Consider the following 22,352-nt stretch of genomic DNA (forward strand, 5'->3'; position numbering starts at 1 on the left):
ACTGTTTTGATTCTTTGGGTCAACTAATTATATAAGTATGACAAAATAATTTGTATTATTTCAAAAAATTTTAAAAATATAATTGGAAAAAATAAAATTTTTCAATAAGTTATAATGCTGCAAAATGTTTATTGGCTGTAATATTTAAAATTAACAAGTTTACATTATAAAATAAGTAAAATATAATTTAATATTTTTAGAGTCAAGTAATGTATCAAATATAGTATTAAAAAAATGTAAACTAAAATTTCACTGACTTTATCAAAGTTACTATGTTATTAATAGTCTTCAACAAGACTAAAAAATAAGAACCAATCAACCGATGCAAACTAATTTATTCATAATGACAAACTATTATCGTAAAATTGGATTATTAATCAAAAGAATGTGATATTTACAAACATTTAAAAAAAATTAGAAGATATTGATAGATAATCACGAATCTAATTTTACTTACTAAATTGGTCGTAGTTAAATAAAAATGAAAGAAAATTATTTCGACTTATCGAAGTGGGTAAAATCCTTAAAAACCATACTTCACTCGATCTAATATATATATAGCTCATACTCCTATTATTTTATATATTATTTGTCATAAACTCAAAAAAAGATCACATTATTATTTGTTTTATATTGTCAAGATAAATTAAAACCGAATTTATAATTAGTGTACAAACCAATCAACAAGTAGTAATTAAGTGATCTAAATACACTTAACAAAATAATAGGGTGGTACCGATTCTATGAAATTAAAGTGATTATTATGACCTTCAGCAATCTCAGACACTTGTAGATGTTGTGATACCATTCAAACTTAAAATAACAAAAATTTGTTATCCATTGTCATTTTGGGTAAATGTTTCCGCACTTGCAACATATATATAACTGTTATGTGTCATTTTTTACATTTGATAGTATTTAATTATTTGGAGCAAAGGTCAAATCTTTCACTGTTTAGTTAAATAAAAGTTATTTTATTCATCTCAATTTAATTTGAAAAATTATATAAATAAACTTCAAGAGTATGAAGTGTGCACAAGACACATGACTATACAAATGAAATGAAAATAATCAAATATTATACAAGTGAAATGAAAAAAATCAATGATATATACAAAAGAAATAAAAATAATCAATACTATACAAATAAAATCAAAATAATCAATGATATACATACAAATGAAATGTAATGAAAATAAGGCTAAAGTACTTTGTGCCGCAGCAAGGTCATCTCCGAGGTCGTGGTGGTTGTTGTCTGCGTCTGCCCTCTCCCTGCTGGTTATCTGCATTAGGTGTCCTGTCCCGTCATCCTGGATGTGGATCATCTCCGCCAAGAGGTACTACATAATCATCATTCATGCGGAGCACACGCGGTGAGAACTGATATGATGTCTCGGGACAAAAACGGGGCGGCATAGCGGGTGCATCGACTTCCTCCCCATCGAAAAGATCGTCTAATAAAAATGACATTGATCGGGTAGCAACAGAGTCAAATGCAGCATCAGTCGGTCTACTCGACGGTCTGGCAATATCAGCTGTAGTGGAAGGCGCATACGATACTGACGGATTGAACACGTACTTTGTCTATACAACCGGTGGCGAGGAGGACGACTAGAGGAGGCATGTCGTCCTCCTCGTACTGGAGCTGGTCGACCTCCTCATGCTAGTACATTAGGACGACCTCCTCGTGTTGGGATCCGTCGACCGTCCTTATGGACGAGGTCCAATGCAGCACTCATCAATTGGCAGATCACAAGATTGGACGAGATCTGGTTGGCCTCAATGATTATGTCAGCCTGCAGTATATGAAAATATTTTATTAACACATGCAAATCGTAACGTATACATAACAAAATGAGTTGTGGGTTAAAGTCTTCTTACGAGGCTCAAATATACAGCAGTGGTCCTGTTGGTGAAGCGGCGTGTGATAGACCTATACCAAGTGAAGTATGGGTCATCTAAACGTATTGAACCGTCCTCCGCCACTCCTGGTACGATGTAATCTCACCAATGCTCCCACGTAGTAACGGATATTGCGTACGTAGTCGACCAGTCTGTGACTCCTCGACCACGTCCATCCATGTCGTGGAGGTCATCCCCAACTATATCTACCCCCAACGTCAAAAATCAGTCAGGAATGCCCTGTCGATGTAAAGACCCGAATTAAAATTATTAAAATAATTAGAAAAAAATAAATAATATAATAAATGAACAGATTTAAGGAATAGTATGGAAAAATAATAATAAAAAATAAAATAAAATAAAACAAATTATTAATTAATTAATTATTATTTAATTGAATTAATAAATTAACTAAACGATATTTAATTGAATTAATAAAATTAAGTAATTAACTAAGTAATGTTAATAATTACTTAAGTTACATAACATAACATTTTAATATATATTAATATAATATACTATATTATTATAATATTATATATATATATATATATATATATATAAAATAATAACCATCCTGAAGCTTAGGAGCTTCAGGAGGTGGGTAGATTTTAAAAAAAGGAACAGAGAGGTTCACGCCCCCCCCCCCTCTGAGATTCTCCAGTGCGCTCCAGCCACCTCCATCTCCATCTCTCTCATTCTCTCAATTTCTAGACAAGTTTGTGGCGAATCGGGAAACGGAAGGTGCCGTTGGATTCCTGGTTCCGCTGCAGACATTTCTATTGGAGTAGATTTTTCATGGAAACAGTTTAGGTACTGCTTATAGGGAAAGGTAATTTTTTTTCATTTTCCCAATTTCACTGTTAATATGCGGTTAAATCGACAATTAGGTACCATAACGTGGTCCTAATCACGGTTGTCGTCATTTTGGTATAGGTAAACTTCCAATTAGGGTTTTCTAAACCCTACTCCAAAGCGAGAGTGAGATTTGAGAAATTTAGAAAAATAGTTATATTTGCGGGTATTATTATATATTTGGGAATTATGGTCTTAGAAAATATTTAAATAAGTATTTTATTTAGGATTAATTTAATGGAACTAGGGTTTTTAAACCAGGGTCCGGGTGAGCGCCATAGGTATTTTTGGAGTCCCTGTTGACGTAGTTCAAGAAATAAGGTAAGGGGGAAAATATATATTAAATCATAATTTTTATGAATTTAATGAAAAAATGAATTGTGTTATATGTACGTGTATATGTTTCGGTATGGGTAAAATGTCAACTGTTTAAATTATATATATTTTTTTGAGTTTAGTGCTGTTTATTATATATGTATATGTGAAAACGAACTGATGAAAGTAGAAAAATATTTTTAGAGTAATTATGTAAGAAATGAAAGGTATTTTCAGTATATAAACATTAAATGTTGATTAGCTTATTTTACAGGCAATGTATGAATTTTATTGTTAAATTGTGTGGCATGGGTAAATGTAAGTTGTGTGCAAATATATGTTAAATGTATGAGATGCAGGTTAAGTAAATAATGCATTGTGAATAAAACATGATATGGACTATGTTGTTTGTGAGTGTTAATGCAACCATGTAAACAGCTGAAAGATGTTGGGTAATTGTGTAACAACTGAAAAATGTTTGGTAAAACAGTTGAAATATGCTAGATAAAACAGCTGAAAGTGGCTGGGTAAATGTGTAACAGCTGAAAAATGTTGGGTAAAACAGTTGAAAGTGACTAGGTAAATATATGACAGTTGAAAAATGTTGGGTAAATGTATGACAGCTGAAATATGCTGGGTAAAACAATTGAAAGATGCTGGGTATGAAATGAAATGAAATGAAATGAGAAATGAATGAAATGGAAATGAAATGTGAAATATGAATAATGTAAAATGGGAAAGAGTCACTTAAAGTGAAATGCAATGCAATGTTAAGCCATGAATATGAACATATGTGTATGATTGAATAATGATAAAAAGAATGATGTATTATGATATTAGAAGTATGTATATACGTAGAACATATTACGATTGGGCGAGACGTACCTTTCGCCTAAGGGCTTGTTAAGTAAGGCAAGTGCACTAGTAGCTATAGATGTGACAGTAGCCGCATAACGTACTAGGGCAGAGGAAACCTACGTGTATGGGCAGGTAGATTTCCCTATCCTTAGGGCCTTTGCTGATAAACTTATGTATGAACTGTGTGAGTATGAGATCAATTTATCACTTGAGGGCTTACTGAATAAGGTGAGTGCCCTGATATGTTTTAGCTGTGACCTTTGGGTTGCCTAAAGTAAAGGGGTGCTACTTGTATGGGCGGGTAATTACCCATATCCTCGGGTAATCTCGTGAGTTAAATATTCGCATGTGTTTGATTAGGTTCAGGGAATGATTTAAGAAATTATGTTAACGATTTTCAAATGTTAAATTTTATGTTGTTATATAAACTCATGTTAGTCACACACTGTTTTAATATATTGTTTCTTCCATTACTGAGATATGTCTCACCCGAATATAAATGTATTTATTTTTCAGGATTTCCTCGAGATCGAGCTTTGAGAGCTCGAGGTTTTTATAGTATTATTAGAAAATAGAAAAAGAAAAAGGTATATTTCTATGTTAGTTTTGGAGAATGTAAAAATTTATGTTTTATGTCTTTATATTTTAAGGTTGTTGAGTAAGGAATGATTGTGAATATACTGAAATGTTTTAGGAGTTATGTTGATTTATGGAAATGCAGGTAATGGATGATTTATTAAGGATTATAGTTAGAATTAGTAAACTCTGGTGTTATGTTATATGGAGACTATGATTATGTTTTCCGCTGCGCATGTTATGGATTATGATTTATTAGGATATGATTAGGTATAACGCACCAGACCCGGGTTGAAGGGTTCGGGGCGTTATAGTCAATACCCGAACTATCGCATGACTCGATCAGGGAGATACCACTCAATAATATGAAAACATATGTGTGGCCCTCGACGGTGCTCCAACATGACTTAACGTACTGCATATCATTCAGTCGTGTCTTCACACATGCAGCGAGAAGGTGGGAGCATGGAAAGTATAACGCTTGCCACTTCCCACACGAGCATTCATGCATATCCTAAATGCACAGAGTTTGCACGTTGTTTCCTTTATGAGGTCCTAACTGCGCAGTTGTGATGCTCAAAGTACCATTAGACTGGTTGAACGTCGTCACGCGATATCCGGTCGCCTTCAACTTCCTTCTTTCCATCGCTAGCAATATATGAGGAGTGAATGCATTTCCTTTCGATATTGCGTTACGAGCAGCCTCCCATTGGTTGTTGAAATAATGTGCAATGTGACAAAATGTTAGTTACACAAGGGCAGTGATTGGGAGGCTACGAGCGTTCTTCAATACGGCGTTGAAACATTCGACGAGATTAGTTGTCATGTTCCCATACCTTCTGCCACCGTCGTGGCACAGAGTCCATATATAAGGAGGGATCTGATCAAAAAACATCTTCATGGGTTCCCCACCCTCATCGAATATCCTCTCCATCCACATGTTAAACTTTCTTACCTGATGCTCCTTTCCCGCTTGCTCAGTCATTTGCTTAAGATTGACACTGTGCACTTTTGTGCTAAAGTTGTTGACCACGTGTCGAAGGCAGAACCGGTGGTGGGCACGTGGTGGTTGCCAATTGGGATTGCGATGCACTACAGCAAGGATCCCTGGCCTATCAGTAATGGAACGAAGACAACACAGAAACCAATTGCATGTGTCCAAACTTTTCTCTTGCATAATAGTGAATGCAAAGGGAAATATTTTCCTATTTGCATCCGAGCACGTCGCAATAAGGAGTTTTCCCTTGTACTTACCATACAAGTGTGTCCCATCTACACATATAACAGGAGGACAGTAGGGAAAACCCTGAATAGATGCTGCGAACGCCCAAAATATTGATGCAAATGTTGCGGTCTGATCACTACCTAGTATAGGAGTCCACCTCCACTTGACAACAGTGTCAGGATTATACGCGCACATTGCTTCCATCCACCTAGGCAAAGTCTAATAATACATCTCTCAATCACCGAATACTTGGGCAATTGTCTTCTGTTTGCCCAACCAAACCTTCTTATATGAGATGGAATAGCTGAAACGACGATCTATGAACTCTTTCAATGTAGCGATTGATGTTGACGCATCACCCCTTATCATATTCACGATCTCGCTAGCAATGAGAGACGACGTGATTTGGTTATGGTCTTGCGAGAGAAGTTCGTTCAAGCATGTGTGCGTACCACCATATTGAGTGATTTCGAAAAATTGATTTTTTTTATGATACATTGCACGCACTCTCCAACCGCAATCGAAGTTCTTACACCTAACAACCCATAACAGCGGGGTCGACTGCACGATGTGGAAGTCATGGTGCGATCGAGCGTGGTATATTCGCATAGCCGCTATCAACTGATCTTTCGACCCGAATAGCATCCCTTGACTCAGCTCTGACGATTCATCCCAACGAGTTACCCATATAGGAAGCTCCTCACCACGTGACAAATCTGCAGCATCTACGTCAATTACACCATACATAGGAGGTTCGTTCATGAACTCGGCGTTATACGTGGCATCATTCGTTTCACCGGGGGGTGGGTCGACATCATTGAGGAACTTGTTCGTCCCTTCACCAATTTCCTGCTCGTACGTGTAACACCCCGACCCCGAGGAGTCTGGGATATTAACTTTTTACCATTGATTTGCAGCGGAAGCAAATAAACTCAATTATTATTAAACCAGAGCACTAATTATCTATATTACAATCATTTATTTCAAAAGAAGAAAAATTACAGAAGCATAAATATCTGGCATCATACTAATATTTCTAAACAATCTTTATTTTTCTATCCCCACCCGTATCCTTGCTAAGCCTGATTTTCAACATGCTTTTCAGAGTTATCTGAAATAAAAATATGATTGGAGTGAGACGACTCAGTAAGTAAATAAGATTATTATTAGTGTGTGGCCAAAATGAGCTTTTTTTAAAAAAAATTTCGTAAAACAATATTTAATACTATAACTTCAAAATTTCTTTTAGAATAAATATAAATTTAAAAATTTCTACATAAAACTTTTGTCATCAATTACAACAGTAAAATTTTATAATTATATAAAAATTTTATAATTATATACTATAACTGTTAAATTAAACTTTTAACTTTAAAACTGTATAAACATTTAATGATAAATGTACATATACTTTTCCTTATACGTTTTTCTTAGATCGTCATTTAAGCACCAAAATGATTCTTTTCACGTAAACTTATACTTTTCCTTCAAATCATCAGTAACTTTGTACACGTAATTAAATATGTATAAACATATATTATAAAAACCACCCTTAGGCCCATTTGCCGTAAGTCATGTTTACCCCCATGATTGAGTTGTGCGGTCCGAAGACTGGACTTAGCTGGCTGGCCGACCAAACTAAATCAACGTACATAAACTTTAAGTGAGATTTTTCTTATTAAGTCCTGGTCCAGAACTAGGTGTGCACTCAGAAGAAATCCACTAACATAAATAACCACTCTGTAAACAGTGTGGGTGCACTCTGATCCGTATAAACTTTAAGCTGCGGTACCGAGTATCTGTAACTTTGAACTTTTGTTGCCATAAGGGGTTTTAAAATCATCTTATTATAATTTATGCAATTTAAAATAATATCGTGAAAATCTCATCTTTACTCATATTTTCATAAAAATATAACGTAAAAATAAACTCATGCTACACAATTTTTGTATTAAAAATATATATAATTTTATTTTTGAATAAAAAGAAATGCTGAAAATTTACCCGAGGGGATTAGAACATTTCTTAACCCAAAAATAGATGCAAGTATATTAAAGATATAACTAGTATAATTAAATATGCGTAAAAATAAACTTATGGAAATTTTGTGGAACTAATTAACATAATTGAAATTTACTTATAAAATAAAATCGGGTATAAATTTTAAATAAAAAAAAAACTAACATAATCAAAATTTACTTACTTTCTTCCTTACGAACACTGTAACTATCTCTAAGAAATAAGATCGGAAAGAGTGGGTGATTGAGAACTTATTTAAAAATTCTCTCTCCACTACAATTTTTTTCACTCACTAATCATTCTCTTCCTTGAAAAATTGTTGTGAAAAATGAAGGTTGAGAGCTCCCTATTTATAGGAAAATTTTGGGGAAGAAATGGAATTTATAAAAATGTGGGAAGATGAGTGAAATTATAATTTTTTTAAAATTAAAGAATGGGCAAAGGATGGGCAAGGTATGGGTTGAGTATGGGATAGGGATGGAGGCCATGTGGGAGTGCTTGCCACCATTCCCACTAAATAAATTTTTAATTAATTACTTTCCTAATTAATTAATCAATTAGTTAATTAATTATTTTATTATTTTATTATTTTTTTCTTAATCATTATTATCATTGTTATTAATTTTAAACCATTTTTAGTATTTATTTATTTTATTATTTATTTTTGAATAAGAATTAAATTTGAATTTTGAAAACTCATGTGGGCCCCACACCACTTCGAGACCCAAACGGATCCTACGTAACTCCAATAATCCTCATACGATTTTATGAGCCCTACACAACTTCGAGACTCGTGTAAACCTCTACACGACTTCGGGACTCATGTAAGCCCCACACAGTTTTGTGGGCCCCGCATAGGATACCTATATTATTATTATTCTATCATATATTTTTACAAATTATATCAGTCAAAACATTATTTTATGTACTTATTTACGTATATAAACAGTGTCTTGTAGCTCCGGGACTCATGTGGACCCCACATAGTCTTGTGGGCCCTACATATGATACCTATATTATTATCATCTTATTATATATTTCTACAAATTATGTTTGTCAAAACACTATTTTATATATATATACTTATTTACGTGTACAAACAGTGTCTATCCTGTTTATCTTATGAAATTACATTTTGACCAGGCCGACCTCCAAGGAGCGACTGAGCCGCAATGGTCTCTGAGCACTTGCTTAGACAAGGTCTTTCTTAGACATCAAACATGGAATCAAGGATCCTACAGAAAAAAATACTTCTGTATTGATATTAACTTAATGACCATTTTTATTATTTTATTATTATTGTGCTTTAATCGTATATATATTTTTGGATCATCACAGTACGTGTCATCTTGTAAATGAACATCATTCGTGATGTTCATCCCCTCGTATAACACGTTGTTTGCAATGGCAAACAACGATCCTAGTTGTTTTGCTGGAACTTCTTCGCAAACACCATGATCATCCGTGTCAATAATAGGTCTTTCGTACATGTGCGGCTTGAACAAAGATCCCGGACATTCGTTCATATCCACAACAGGCATCCCACCAACATCTGTACTCGTGTATGGATCTGCATCTTCTTCCTCCGCTTCAACCACATGCTCAATAGACGTTCCCGTATGCCCATCCGCGGCGACACCCATGTAAGGAATGTTTTTAACATATAATTGCATAGTCAAATATGTCATCCCTACGCAGTGTGCATCCAACACAATTCGCAGACCATAATCATTAGTTATGAGAACAACCTCATAGATGAATGTATCATGATGCCCTTGAATCGGGTATCTTGCGGTTACCCACAATGCATATTGATTTGGATCAATATGCAAAAACTTGTATATCTTCGTATACGATTAAGTTAATTTACACCTATGGCCAATTAGAATCGGTCGAACTAACGGAATACTATAACTAACACCGGTTGGTCCGGTTATAATGTGACCCCCTATGTACAACAATACCGTCATTGGAGTATTGCTTGAACTTCCTGCCATTTAGATCGACGCTCGGGAAAGAAAAAAGACCTATGCAAAATAACAATTGTATATATAAGTGATATATTAAGTCAATAATAATCAAGAATTATTTTCACTACGTTCATGTGCATGCAATCTTCCCTAAATGTTTCACTCGGCACTTTAAAAATATTTTTGCATGCATTTATGACTTTTCTAGGAAAAGTCCTATCGAAATTTCGGCAGCATGCCGTCTGTAATTTGAACATTTACCCATTTTTACAATGACCATAAAACGTTTGCAAGCAATGTAATGACATAGTTTGAGCATGCGAGAACCTATAATATCTACCAGCATGCAATTCACATCACTGCATTAGCCATCCAGGAGGCATTCAGATCAAAATGTCACCCGATTTATAATTATTTGGACACATAACATACAATTATTAAATTAAAAAAAAAAACATTAAGGTTTTTCTTTCTCAAATTTATTTTTAATTTTTGGTTGGATTAAGAATTAAATAAGTTTTATTAAAAATAAGCTACTTGGTTTTTAATTTATAAATGGAAGTTCTAAACTAAATAACTAATTTTCATCCCTTCACTTTATCACATAAGTATCAACAATCTTCATACCTAACTTAAATTGTGTCATAAGATAGAATATTCAAGCAATTTGCTTTGGTTATTTCTTAAATTGTTTTCTCACCCTACTACTATAAAATCTCAAAATTTTATAATAAATGTTGCGGCTCATTTATTTATTTATCAAAGTAAATTAAATGAATATAAATAGTGGACTTTAATTTTTTAAATGAGATAGACCATATTTGATTGTGCAAGTTAAATTTAGAATGGTTGTGCAAATTAAATATCATCTTAGTATATAAAATATATACTACTATTTGATGAAAATTTTATTTGATCATATTTGCGAATAAATCAAGCTATTTACAATATACTCTATTAAATATTTTTATGGTGACTTATTTAAATTCTTTTAAATTTAAATTTAAAGTTTAAAAATTCGAAGAGATAAAATTAAACTAAAAATTATATTCAATTTCCAAAAGTAAAGAGGTGGCTCCTTTAAAGTGAAAGTAATGATTAAATTAAACTTTACGCAAAATTTGAGTTGAGCATTAGTGTCGCGACGTCCCGGTTGCGCGTGTGCCCCGGGCGGAGAAATTAAAAATTAATTTTTAATTTTCAAGGAAAAATAAGAATATCGGAGTCGTCACTAACCTTTTAGTGTGGTTAGAACACATGATTACTACCCTGTTAGGGGTAGAATGGGTCTACGTTACCAGAGTTAGGTTCGGGAGTTCGGTTACGCGAGGGGAAGGTACAAGCACCCCCTACACGCCCGTTCTTACAAACGGTACCTAATTAATTTGAAATTATCCCTAAGTTAATCTAATAAGTCTTTAAATTACTCCTTTTTATAAATTTATAAATACATATGAAAAATAAATAAATAACTAAATAAATATAATATATACATATATATTCCCTCAAAGCTTAAAGGTACGTGAAGCCCGAAGGCTTATACCCCCGTAATAAAATTATAGGGATAATAATTAAGAAAATACATTCCCAAATTTTAAAATTATATATAAAATTTTTATTGGAAAATACTAGTATGGGAGGTTTTAATATATATATTAATAAGATAATAAACTAAGAAATTAAATTACCATAATACATGTAATAATAATAGGGATACATATATGCTAAAATATTACAAATATCAAAGTAAGTAATAAAATACCATGACACTATATATTAAGACACTAAAGATACTATAAAGAAAAAAATAATTAATACTAAATATATCGAGATACTAAAAATAATTAATATATTAAGAAACCAAAAATAATTAACACAAATGTATTAAGAGACTAAAAAAATAATTAATACTACATATATTAAGATGCTAAAAATAATTAATACTAAACACATTAAGATACCAAGAATAATTAATATTAAATGTATTAAGATATTAAAAATAATTAATACTAAATATATTAAGATACCAAAAATAATTAGTACTAAATATTTTAAGATAAAACAATATATATATATATATCACAATACATAACTATAATACCATAATAACTACATGTAATAAAGGAAATCCTAAAAATACCTAAAACAATGTAAACTAATCAAAACCCTAAAATATATATACATGGAAACACCTAAAGCCCTAAAATTAATATATAGATATACAATATTACATATGGAAACAAATCAATCCTAAAATTAATATACCAAATACAACAATAAGTATGGGAGCAACTAATGCAATTAAGGAGACAAATCAACCCTAAAACCAATATGCAAAACCACTAATGAAATTGGGAAACAATGCAATCCTACAATTAATGTGCAAGCTATACAATATGAAGACAAATCAATTTTAAAATTAGTAGGTATTTACACGATTATGAAGATGACACCAAGATAATGAAATTATGGAAACACTTAAGATTTAGTATACAAGCCATATAGAAATAAATTAAATCTTAGATGCAGAAACCAATAGAAACTCTAAACATGCTTAAATAATAATAAACATAATTATAACCCTAAATAGTAATATACTATATATTAAATATATATATGACAATAAGAAAATTAAAACTTAAACAACAATGTACAATATTAAATACCAATCACACATATACCAGAAAACTTAAACTTTAAATATTAGAACCCACATATAAACATTTTAATAATAACACAAGATAAATATATATAATAAAAATAGAAATTCTATAAGGAAGACAACATGAACATAATATTGATAAATGTGTATAATAGCAATAATAATAACCATATACAAAACCACATACCATAGACACCTACCCTTAAATATTAACTTCTAAACAAAATCAAAAAATATGTATATCTATATGTACATATGCCTGCAAAAATAAACAACCATTTTAGTGTTTCAAAATATACCAAAATAAACAAAGATGTAAAAATAAAATAAAATAAAAATAAATAAATAAAAAATGCATGTGTGTGCTGTGTGTGTGTGTGCAGTGTGTGTGCTGTGTGTGGGTGTTGCAGTGTGTGCTGTGTGTGTGTGTGTTTTTATGTGTGCTGTGTGTGTGTGCAGTGTGTATTTTGTGTGTGTGCAGTGTGTGAGTGTTGCAGTGTGTGCTGTGTGTGTGTGCTGTGTGTGTGCAGTGTGTGTTTTGCAGTGTGTGCTGTGTCTGTGTGTTGCTGTGTGTGTGTGTTTCTGTGTGTGTGCAGTGTGTGTGTGTATATACAGCAGAGGGGCAGGGAGCTCCTGGAGAAGAGAGGCCGGTGGAGCTTACGGCGTAGGTGGTCCTGTGGTGGCGAAGACGATGGCGGCAGGCTGAGCTCCTTGTGGCCGTGGAGTGGTGCTGCCGGTGGAGATGGTGGCTGCAGAGAGGAGAGCTGTTGTCGGAGGATTGGTGGAACGTGAGGATGAGGGAGTGAGAGAGGGAGCTAGGTGTTCTTTTTTCCTTTCTTTTTTTTGTGTCTACGCCCCCCCTCCTTATATTAAAAAAATTTGTGAAAACCCTAAAAAAAACTTCCTTTTTGATTTTATTTTTCTTTTTTCTTTTTTTTTTTTATGCTTTTATTCTTATGGTAATAATGAAAATGGAAATAATAATAATAATAATTATCATAATAATATTAGTATCAATAAGGTAATAATAATAATAATACTACTACTAATAGTAAATAATAATAAATAATTATAGTAAAAATAAAAATTAAGATACTATTGGTAAAATGATAATAATAATAATATTAATAAAAATAAAGTAATAATACTAATATTAAAAGTAATAAATAATAAAAATGATAACATTACTAAAAATAATAAAAATAATAATATCCAAAATAAGATACTAATAATAATAATAATAATAATAATAAATAATAATAATAATAATAATATATCAAAAACAATAAAATAAATGAAAAATAAAAATAATTATAGTAAAGTAAAAATAAAATAAAGATAATAAAAGTACTAGTAATAATAATAAAAATGAAAAATAATAATAATAATGATAATAAAAATACTAGCAAAATAATAGTAAAGTACTAATAGTATAGGAAAATAATAATAATAATAATAATAATAATAATAAGGTGATAATAATGAAAATAATAAGAGGGGGCCCCTTGTTCTATTTGGTTAGGGCAAAAATAGGGTGTCTACAATTAGGAAGTGACTCAAATTATCAAAACCAAATATATTTATGTAATATTAAATAAATTGCACTGAACTTAGTAAAAAAGAATTTAGTTCAGCTCACTTGCACGGGAAGAGTTAACTAGAAAATTTGATAATTTTATTTCTTTTGCAACCAATAATGAAACCATTAAAATTCACTTGCAAGCATGTAAAGTAATTTTATTAATTGAGTCTACCTCTCCCAGCAACTTATTTAGTTAATATTATAAAATTAAAACAAATGAGAAACTTAATTGAACAAGCAAACATGAAATAAAAAATATAAAAAAACAAATAAATAAAAACTAACCTTCGTCCAGATGCAGCTATGAACCGAAAAAATCCAAACCAAGTTATGAAACAAATCCAACTCAATGCAACAAATTCAAACTCAGTAAGTAAAACAATGAAACTCAATGATTCAAGTTTTTGCTAAATAATAAATACCTACCACATTTTCTCCCTTAAATAGCTTTCCTCGCCTTCGAACAGTCACCTGTGCCCAAACGGTCACCTGCAAGCTCAGCTGAACGGTCACCTACAATCTCCCATCCTCTCTGCACTCCTGCCATCTCTCCCTTTGCAAACGGTTCTGAGCGCTCGGGAGGAAAATGGGCAGATGAAACAAATCTGGCAGGATGGACCTGCGAGATTTTTCATGTGTCATACAACGCGCCATTTCAGAGACAAATCTTGTAGGCCTATCCTGTAAGATTTCTACCACGCATCATAAGTTTGGTGGTTCTCTTTTTAAATCTCGTAGGGCGAAGTTGCGAGATTTTCTGCATTACTATTCTCAGCTTTTATTTTATTTTAATAATAAAACAGGAAAAAACTTCGGGTACATATATATAATAATATAATATAATAAAATATGTATTATAAAAATATATGTAGGGAGATATATATTGTATGTAATATTAAATATAATATAATATATATTACATAAATATAAATAATATTAAAATTATGACATCATTGAATATATATATAATACATTAATATAAAATATGTATTATTACTAATATTTACAGTATATATAATAATATTATGACAAATAAAAAGTAATAGATGGTATTCAAATATAAAATACTATGTTGTAATTGTAGTTTAATTATTCATTTATTATACTATTATGCAGAACCATAAAATAAGATAAAATTAATATTGTTAATAAAAATATATTATAGTACAATTTACTAATTATATAATATGTAAAAATAATAATGAAATGTCATTGTGTAATAAAATATAATGTTATAGTGGCTGTTTTATTATATTTTACAACAACAAACCCAAGCCTTAGTCTCATTAGGTGGGGTCGGTTATATGAATCATTTTCCATCAATTTTTGCAATCATGAACCATTTCTTTTGATAGATTCAAAGATATTAAATACTTACAATCTCCTCCCAAGTTATTTTAGGTTTATCTCTGCCCCTTCTATTCCCCCCCCCCCAACAGTAATTAAGTCACTCTTCCTCACAAGTGTACTATGTGACCTGCGTTGCAAATGTTCATACCATCTGAGTTGTCCCTCCCTTATCTTATCTTCCACAAGAGCTACACCTAACTTACCACGAATATATGCATTCCTTAATTTATCTTTCAATGTTATATCACTCGTTCATTTAAGCATTCTCATTTCCGCAACTTTTACTTTTTGGATATTATGTTTCTTCGTCCCCCAACATTCCAATTCGTATAACACAGTCGGTCTTATAGCTGTCCTATAAAACTTCCCTTTCAATTTTAAGGGTATTCTACAATCAAATAACACACTTGAAACACTTCTCCATTTTACCCAACTTGCTTTAACTTTATGCATTACATCATCTTCAATTTCTCCTTCAACTTGCATAATAGATCCAAGATATCGAAATCTACAAGTACTATTGATTTCTTCATCACCAAGTTTAACTTAGTCTCAAATATTCCTCCTATCATTACTAAAATTACATTTCATATATTCAGTCTTATTTATACTTATTGTAAAGTCCTTAGATTCCGAAGCTTCTCTCCATAATTTTAACTCAGTGTCTACTCTGTCCCTAGTTTAGTCAATTAATACAATATCAACTGCAAACATATACCATAGAACCTCCTTTTGAATACTGTTAGTCAGTTGGTTCATCACTAAAGCAAACAGATAATGACTCAAAGCAGATCCTTGATGTACATCTATGGTAATTGGAAATTCTCTAGTTTCTCCATCTATAGCCCTTACATTAGTCATTACTCCATCGTACATATCCTTAATGACATTGGTATACCTATTATATTCACATTTTTTTTCTAAAACCCACCATAGAACTTCCCTAGGTATCGTATCATATGTCTTCTCAAGGTCAATAAATATCATATGCAAGTCCCTCTTCTTTTCCCAAAACTTTTCCATTAATCTTCTTAAAAGAAAAATAGCTTCTGTGGTAGATCTCCCAAGCATAAAACTAAATTGATTTTTTGAGACCTTCGTTTCTAACCTTAATCTTTGTTCAACTACCCTTTCTCATAGTTTCATCGTATGACTTTTAAGTTTAATTCCATGATAGTTATTACAATTTTGAATATCTCATTTATTTTTGTATATAGGTATTAAAGTGTTTTTCCTCCATTCATCTGACATTTTCTTAATTTTTAAAATTGTATTAAATAAATTAGTTAACCATATAATTTCGTTAACACCTAAGCATTTCCAAACTTCAATTGAAATGTTATCTGATCTTATAACATTCCCATTTCCATCTTTTTTAGTGCAAAGTTAACTTTGTTAACTCTAATTTTGCGAATAAATCTCATATTTTTAGTATTTTTCTCATTTGACAATTCTTAGTTTAAGCCTTCTATTTGGTTTTCATTAAACAACTTACTAAAGTAACTTCACCATCTTTCTTTAATGTCTCTATCCTTAACCAAGACAATATCATCCTCACTTTTTATACATTTTACATTTCCTAAGTCCTTACTCTTCATTTCTTTAACTTTAACAAGTTTAAATATATTTATTTCCCCTTCTTTTGTACCTTATCTATCATACAAACTATTAAATGATCTATATTTAGCTTCACTAACGGCATTTTTTGCATCTTTTCTTACCTCCTTATATATTTCAAAGTTATCTTTGTTTCTATATTTTTACCACGTTTTATACTAAATTCTTTTTGTCTTTTATGATTTTTTGTACATCTTTATCCCACCACCAACTCTATTTTTTATTCGAGAATCTTCCTATTGATTCACCTAAAATCTTTTTTGTTATAATTTTAATAGAGCTAGCTAATATATTCCAAAGATTATTTGTAAGAACCCGACTCAGGAATTTCAAATTTAATAAATAACAAAAGGGTAAAAAGGTAAATTTAGTAGGCTTCGTCGACGAAGCCATTGTTCTCATCGACGAAGGCCCTCATACTTTTCATCACCGAAATTCAGAGCCTCGTCGACGCAGAGATACCAAACGAGTTATAAAATATCGGAATAGGGTTCATCGCCGAAGGAATCAGTTCGTCGACGAAATGTGTAGATGATTTGTCGACAAAGGCGTCGTCTCATCAACAAATTGGACCGAGTCAAGGGTCTATAAATAGGATATTTTGATGCTTCATTGCCAAGAAAACTCAAAACCTCTCTCTCTCTCTCTCTCTCTCTCTCTCTCTCTCTCTCTCTCTCTCTCTCTAAAACTAGAATCTCTCACTCTCTCTCTCTCTAGGGATTCAAGCTATCTGTTACCCGAATCAACGATCTAACGTTACCACGTGGATCAGGAGGAGAATCTCTACGTTTATAGCGGATCGAAAATTCGTTTTGAGGATTTTTGGGTTTTCTCCCAAAATTGAGGTAAGTGTCCGATTTCGTTTTCGTTTCGGTAGATCTGTAGGGAATAGTATTGTAAGGAAGTATTGTTCTTCGTTGTTCAGGTTTTGGTACCTCAGTTCACTGTTTTGGAGCCGTAGAGTTTGTGTTTTGGTTTTCGGATTAAGGTAAGGGGATTATGTTTATATCATTTATTTTTGAAATCGGGATTGGTAAACATGTAGTTTACGATTGTATATATAATTTGGCTACTTATTTGGAAAAATTTAACAAGTGAAAATATGAGATTTTCGAGTTACTATTTTGGGAAAATCTGAGGGTTTCGGGTATCATCTATATTTTATTGGAAAATCATATGTTGTATAAAACTGTGATATTGAGATGACCGTACCTATATCAGTAATAAACTATGTTCTTGAAATGAAAACGATATGATTTGTTGTATACCAAAAAAGTGTGGAATGAACTGTTGTATATAAAATGTTTTAGGTTTGTAAAACGGTTGTGATGGCTAATTACCGTAGGCTGAGGGGTATAGGAACATAAGTTCCAAAATTGTTCTAGGTTTTGTGAAATTTACTACTTCTCGGCTAATTATCGTGGGCAAACACCATGTCTCGGCTAAATACCGTGGCCCGTGGGTAAGAGTGTCCGACTCTATATTCGAGGGTGTGAAATATCGCCGGTTTGTTCCGGTTGGTCACCGATGGGTGTGAGTTGATACCGTATTAGCAACAATATCTCTGTGGGGCTTCGGCTAATGCCAGATTATCAGGTGCTCCGTGTAATCTGACCGGTTTTGGCCGAAGAGTGTGACGACCGTATGTTTGGTATCGTATGTACTGAAATTGGATTGTGAAAATACTAGGACTATATTGTGTTATGTTTGATGTCGAAATAATACTTGTATGTCACACACTGATATAACATGTTTTATTTCTTACTGAGAGGTGTCTCATCCCAAATATACAAATGTTTTTCAGGTCCTTCGAGTAGCTGAAACCAGCGTCCAAGCGTTCGGGGGCGTGGTTGTCGGTTAGTTGCGTATAGTACTTGTGTAAGTACGGATCTTGTAACTGAGTTGTCATTATCGGGTTTTATAAACACCCGGGGTATGTATGATATTTTGGAGCGTAGACTCTAGTTATGTATAGACTCTAGTATGGTACATTATATGTATTAGAAAAAATATTTTCACTATGTATTTGATGTGTATGTATGCGTATGTGATTGTGTATAGGGTACGTGTACCCCACAAGGACTGATTCTCATTCAGTATAGTATCATGTATGTTTTAAATGATACAGAGACATGTTAGGTTCCTAAATTCACGCCTGGGGCCCATTTGCGGGTTCGGGCGTGACAATTTTATCTTTAAATTTTATTATATTTTCTCCTTTTAGGTTACACCATCTAATTTTCTTACACTAATTTATTTTATCTTTTTTCTTCAATTTTTTAATACATATATCTAACATTAAGACTCTATGTTGTATGGTTAGACTTTCACTTGGAATAACTTTACAATCCTTACATGATAAACGATCTACCCTCATAGTTAAAAATATATATATATATATATATATATATTTGACTTCTATTTTGTCAACTTTAAACATTATTAAGTGTTCTTCTCTTTTCTTAAAGTAAGTATTCATTATACTAAAATCATAAAACATAGCGAAATCTAAAATCATCTCCCCATACTCATTTTTGTCTCCATATCCATATCCTCTATGTATCATTTCATAATTTTTACTATCTCTTCCAACATGTCCATTCAAATCTCCTCCTATAGATATTTTCTCAGTCCCTGATATGTTTTGTATTATACTATCCATATCTTCAAAAAATTTTCTCTTAAGATTTTCTACTTAACCGACTTGAAGAGTATAAGTACTAATGATATTTATTATCTCTTGTCGTAATACCATATTGATTTTTATAATTCTATCCCCTACTCTAGTTACATCCACGGTACTATCTTTTAAGTTTTTGTCTATAATAATGTATACTTCATTCATATGTTTTTCTTTTCCAGTGTACCAAAGTTTAAAACTTGATTTATCAATTTTTCTAACTTTCTTCCCCACCCACTTAGTTTCTTTGAGGCAAATTATATTAATTTTTCTTCTGTTCATTGTATCAACAATTTCTATGTTTTTACCCGTAAGCATCCCTATATTCCAAGTTGATAATCTAACCATAGTTTCTTGAACTAACGTCTTTACCTACCCACGTCCAAAATTATGCAGGAACCCTCGCATATTTGACACCGTACCCGGGCGCCGACACGACGCGTTGCTTCGGGGTGACGACTTAGCCCACCCTTGCCTTTTTTTCGCTATGCTTAGGTGGTTCAAGTGCAACGCATCGCTTGTAGGGAACGCCCCAACAAATATTCTTTAAGGATTCATATCATAATGATCTAACAAATTTTACGCTGGTTGTCAACTACCTAATGCAACCCTCCTCCTTTTCTCGGGTTTGGGACCGGCAGTGTGTGAAAAAATTAGGACATTAAGTGCATCATAGGCGGAGTTGGTTGTTTTATTATATTAGTAATTTATATTATTAAAATCATTAGTACAAATATACAATAGTAAATTTTACTAATTATGTAATATAAAAATAAAATTATAAAATACTAGTGTAATAAAATATAATATTATGGTCATTCTTTTATTATATTATTATTATATATTAAATAATAAATTATATTATGGTGCCATAATAAATATTTTTATTTACATTTAATAAATTACATATTAAAACATAATACTTATAAAATATAAGATAAAATACAATATTAATTGTATAGTTAATACAAAATAAAAATAATAAATATGATAAAATATAATATTCAAAGTATGATCAAGTACATAATTATCAAAATGATTTTATCATTAAAAAATATTTATTATATAAATTAATAAAATAATATTACATACTAATTATATTTATAATATTATTATTTTATATTAAATTAATTGAATAATTTTTGTATACTAACTAAACACATTTCTGATTTTTATGTATGTATAAACTAAACAATATAATACAATTTCAATTTCAATTATGTGTTGAATCAAACATGGTAGAGGAATCTCACATTTCGTTTCTGATTCCAGTGAATTCCGATCCCGATTTCAACAATGAACCAAACGTTACCTTAATTTTTTTTTCTCCATTTTTAAGATTTTCTAGTGGATGTTAGATTTCATAGAATTTACAATAAATAAATTATGTTTAAAAAATATAATCAAGTTATAGTAATATTTAATTGGATGGTTAGGGTTAAACAACTTATTTGATTGACTTGCAATTCAACTCGTTAATAGTTTAGAGTAGTCTTGTTTAACAAGCTCGTAAGCAATTCATTAAATAAGAACATGTATGATATTATTGTTTTTCGATTTTCTATTTCTATGCATTGAAGAAATAAATTATAAAAATATCTTGTTTATGTTATTTGTTTTTTATTTCTTTTGGAAGTTTATAGTTGTTTGCAAAAAACAAATTGAAAATTAAAATTTTATGATTTTCAATTATTTTGGTAATCTATTGCTATAAATTTTACTATCCAAATTTTTTTAAAAATTAAATCATTCATTTTATACATTTATAAATATAAATAAAAAAATGATACTATGAATTTAAATATGATTAAATAAAAATGTAGATCAATTTCAAAATAATAATAATAATGAAGTCAATTAAAAAATATTTTGCTATTATCGTGTTTAATAAAATTTTTATGGTAGAGCATCTAATGATCCAAAAAATAATTATACGAGATTAGTGGAATGATCTTTAATAATAATAATAATAATAATAATTGCAATATGATATGTATATATAAGGTGGAGGCATTAAATACAATCTATTATCATATTGCAATTGGAATTGGAATCCATCATTTCCCTTTCTTTTAATTAATCACCTAATTAATATATATATATATATATATATATATATATATAATACTAATATTATAATATAACATGGTTATATAAGGTGGGGGCATTAAATGCATTCTATTGCAATTGGAATTGGAACCCATCTCCAATTCAACTTTCTCGAATTCGCCTCCTCCCCTTCACATTTCTCCCATGGCCGAATTGCATGCTGTCTCTCTTTCCTCACAACCTCCCTCTCTCACTTTAAAATTATTTTCCATCTGTAAGTCAAATAAAAAAACGAACATCACTAAGAGGTCCTGACTTCAATTCTGAGTAAGTTAATTGGAACAAATTTTTAATTTTGGGATCTTAAGCACCACTCAAAGGCTAAGATAAAGAGTACAAATTATATTTATTGTTTTAAAAATTTAACCGATTAAATTGTAGTATTTGATTATATTAAATTTTTGAAAATATTCTTGAAATTAAATTAAACTGCAGGATTTGATTAAATTAGATTTTTAGAAATATTACTGCGATTAAATTAAACTGTAGGATTTGATTATATTATATTTTTGGAAATATTCCTACGATTAAATTAAACTGCAAGATTGGATAATATTATATTTTTGGAAATATTCGTGGAATTAAATTAAACTACAGGATTTGATTATATTATTATTTTTTGAAATATTCTT

This window comes from Malania oleifera, chromosome 3 (genome assembly GCF_029873635.1).
Source record: "Malania oleifera isolate guangnan ecotype guangnan chromosome 3, ASM2987363v1, whole genome shotgun sequence".
Lineage (NCBI taxonomy): Eukaryota > Viridiplantae > Streptophyta > Magnoliopsida > Santalales > Ximeniaceae > Malania > Malania oleifera.